At 38.7% G+C, this 3,913-nt stretch overlaps 1 protein-coding gene across 1 annotated transcript in view; it reads left to right on the top strand.

The window, feature by feature from the left end:
- The window catches only part of LOC143024987 (cytochrome P450 6k1-like), a 19,164-nt gene extending 15,458 nt beyond the window's left edge, over positions 1-3,706 (top strand). The window contains exon 7 of the mRNA XM_076184543.1: positions 1-3,706. This exon is cut by the window's left edge and continues 508 nt beyond it. The gene's annotated coding sequence lies outside the window, so the exon portion shown is untranslated.
- Positions 3,707-3,913: the final 207 nt, after the last annotated feature.

Genomic DNA, 3,913 nt, shown 5'->3' with positions numbered 1-3,913 from the left:
TATCATCATCATGGGTTGTACAATGGACATCAACGACAACGTCAAAACAACACGGGGTCGGGGTTGGTGGAAATGTGACGTCACTGGAAGACCAGGGGGAAGAAGAGACCTAAAGAATAAAAAGTCGCGACAGGGAACCACAGGGAAAGATTTTTATTTTCCTCCATTTAAACATTGGCTCTTTCGAAACTGTACCAAAAGGATAGTGGCATGTGTTGCAAACATTCTGAATGCAAAACGAACAAAGAAAATTGTATAAAGTTCACAAGAACAATGCATATGGCATATTGTAAGTTGTCATTTCCAGTAGTCCCATCTTCCTGAGGAACGCTACGGCTGGGACGGAGTTTTCGAACAAATCCTTTATAGTGAGTATATTGTGTTGTTGGCGTGCGTTATTGTGTGCAATGCAGTTTTCTATAACGTGGTGTATAGTACGAGGTGAAGTGTGCAGTTGTCTGCAACGCTGTCATCTAGCCTCTTCTGGTAGCCCAGAACGGCTGGATGGTGGCCGCATTGCAGCTTGGCCAGGTGGATTCTGTCTTTTCGAAGGAGAGATGATTCAGAGGGATGAATATCAGGGGGTCTGACATGCAGCAATGTATTGTCTTTCAGTATTGTCTCATGCAGGTTTAGAGCTTGATCGAGGTGACTTTAGCATTATCACTACAACTCCTTCCGCCCATCAGCCTAGAGGTTGGTGTCTGGTGGTTGTGGAAGAAGAGAAGAGAGTATTTGTTTGTGGTATAGATATTAGGGTGTTGTTTTGATATTTCTTGGCGTATGTGGATGTTCTGCTTGCTATGTAGTGTGGTGGGTGTGCTGTGTTTGTGTGCCTTTCATGACAAGGTGATCCTTGACTTTGAGGACTTTCGTTTCATGGTGCAAATGGTCTGTAGGTGTTGTATTCATGCAGTCTTCATGCAGTTTTTAAGGCTTTGTTTTGTATGATCTGTAGGGTGTTTTCGTGTGTCTTAGTGAGATTAAGGGCCCATGCAGGGTTCGAGTAATTAATCACTAAGCGTATGCATTGATTGTATACTCTAGTATTTTTCTTGATTTTGCCCAAATGTTGTTCCTGCAATCGATTTAAGCACATTAAGTCTAGGTGCGCATTTAATCCTTAAGTGGTGGGTGTGGTATGAGAGCGTTGAGCGTTGTTGATATAGAGGCGTGGTACGTATTTGTGTTCCACTGTTCAACTGGTAAAAAGTGGGGCTGTAGATTTGGTTGGGGGTATTTTGAGTCTATTTGTAGTGAACCAGGTATTAAGTATATTAAGTTATGGCTGTAGTATTTCTGCAGCTTTGTCTACGTTACGGTGTGTGTATATAATTGTTATGTTGTCGGCATAAGAAGAGATTTGTATTCTTGAGGTGTCAGGTGTGGGTACATCGTGCATGTATAGATTAAAGAGTGGGGGAGGGATAGAACTGAGCCCTCTGTTACTTCGTTCTTAAAGTTTCTAGTGTATGATGATTGGATATTATATAACACATAGGCATCTCTACCTGCCAGATAATTAACTAGCCATCGTTTGGTATTATTGTGCATGTCTGTGTTGAATATTTTGTTTGTGAGATTCTGATGGGGGATGGAATCGAGAGCTTTACTTATGTGGGGGCTTATCTGAATTGATGCCATCAAAATTTTTGTGTGAGGTTTACCAGAACAGTGTTTCGAGAGTGTAGTGGTCTAAAAGTGAGTTGTAATTCAGCAAGGGGGTATGTGGTGTGACAAGTTGCAATATGATGCGTTCTATGAGCTTGGAGGGAGTACAGAGAAGTGTGATTGGGCGGTGTGATGCTGGAACTGTTGGGGCTTTGTTGAGTTTGGGGATGGTGACCGATTTTCACATGCTTCCAGATGTAGGGTATACTGTTGTGTGAATAGTTGTAGTTTTCAATGTTGGTGAGTGTGTGTATGCCATTTGGTTCAATTTGTATTAGGTGGATGTTACTTATATTGTCAGGTCCACAGGCGGGTGAGTGCTTGAGGCTCTGAATTATATGTTTCGCCTGGCTGTCTATGAAGTGGGGAAGTCTCTCTTACGTCAAATGATGGGTCAGTTGTCAGAGTACAGGGAAAGATGTCTTGTCTGTGCAAAATTATTTATGTGTTTGCTTGTTGTCTGTTTGAGAGTAATTTGACTATTATTGTGGTTATTGCTGTGTGAGTGCGTGTTGTGTTATTATTAGACAGTGGAGTGCTGTTGAATGTCTTGTACATTTTTCTGGCATTTGTTTCGTGATTAAGTGTGTTGACAAATGTTTGCCATTTTGTGTTTTTTTGTTCATGTATTTTGTTATCAATACCAGTGTTTAGTGCTTGTATTTGATGTGCTTTGTTCTGAGGAATAAGTGTATCGCGTTGTCTGATGAGCCCTTGTATTTCTCGTGAGAAATTAGGATTGTGTGATTTTCTGTTGCCTCTAGGGATGTATTTCTTGTCTGCGTTTTGTATGAGTTGCACTGAACTGTGCCATTTTTCTCTCGGCTTTAGGTGATGGATTTGGAGCATGTTGGACTTGTGTATTTTGCAGTGGGCTCAGGATTACTCTCTAAATCTCCGGCTAATAGTAGGAAAAGATCGCCGGAGAATCTAAGGTTCATTTAAATTTCTAATTCTCTAATTTATATAATTCTCATGTAAAGCACTCTGTATATTTTGTGAACAAAATTAAGAGACAAAAAAAAAAAATGATTACGTTCCGGTATAGTTTCCTTATTTACTAATGTTAACATAGAAGAGGTCTTAAGGTTCTTGGAAACCAAACTGCACTAATATTAGCACCAATTCCCAATTTCTGTTTTAAAGATTATTAGTCTGACCCGTTCATGTATTAATATCAATGTTTTTTCCTTCAAAGATTCTGATTCTGATACGGATGCAGCATGGGTTCTTATCGTTCTCCAGTGCTCACAAATTTGTACTGTACATGGAATATTTTGAATGTGTACTATTAAGCCAACTAACATGTTTTGGTATAGATATGTTGATGATATTTTTACTGTTTTGAAATGAGAAATGGGGCTTTTTTAATCTCTTTTTTGTAAATTAAATAACCCTGCACACTATATTTATTTCAAAGTGGAATGGGATGAAGGAGAGAAAATCCCATTTCTGGACATATTGGTGATCAGGTGTACGGACAAATTGTCCTTTTCTGTGTGCAGGAAGCCTACCCACACCGGCAGCTATTTACATTTCTTTAGCCATCATCCGGATAAGATCAAATACAGTGTAGCGTTGGGTCTATACCTAAGAGCACTTAGGATATGTAGAGTAGACCACAACACTTGGACACCGAGTTAGAACTGGTGCTCTCACAACTACCAAAATTAGGATATCCGAAATGTTTTTTGTCCAAAGTTCTAATGCAAAAAGCAATTTTTATAAGACGCCTAACTTTGATAATAAGTTCAATTGGAGTAACAAAAATATCACATTATAATATGATGAATCCATCAACGTTGTTTCCAAATTATTACCTAATAACTACATTAGAATTACATTTAACTAACCCCAACAGCATATTTAGAAAAGTAGTAAATATACACCGTAGAACTCATGTGGATAACAGCCCGGGGTATATAAACTATTTTACAAAGACTGCGATGATGTGTACTGAGGTTAAACAGGAAGAGACTTAACCACAAGAATCAAAGAACAAAAAAACTGTCAGATATGCTTAACCCATTAAACTCCGATGACAAGATGTATTGTCATTTGTTCAAATAAAACAAAAAATCATAAAACACCAAAATGTTTGATCAAACACCAGAAAAATATGACGTCAGTCCTCGCTTCGTGCGAGGACTGACGTCATATTTTTCTGGTGTTTGATCAAACATTTTGGTGTTTTATGATTTTTTGTTTTATTTGACCAAATGACAAGAATCTTGTCATCGGA

Source organism: Oratosquilla oratoria, chromosome 4 (genome assembly GCF_046742065.1).
Source record: "Oratosquilla oratoria isolate Oo_2021 chromosome 4, ASM4674206v1, whole genome shotgun sequence".
Taxonomy (NCBI): domain Eukaryota; kingdom Metazoa; phylum Arthropoda; class Malacostraca; order Stomatopoda; family Squillidae; genus Oratosquilla; species Oratosquilla oratoria.
Note: the sequence above shows the minus strand (reverse complement) of the source record. Positions and strands in the feature narration are given on the sequence as shown.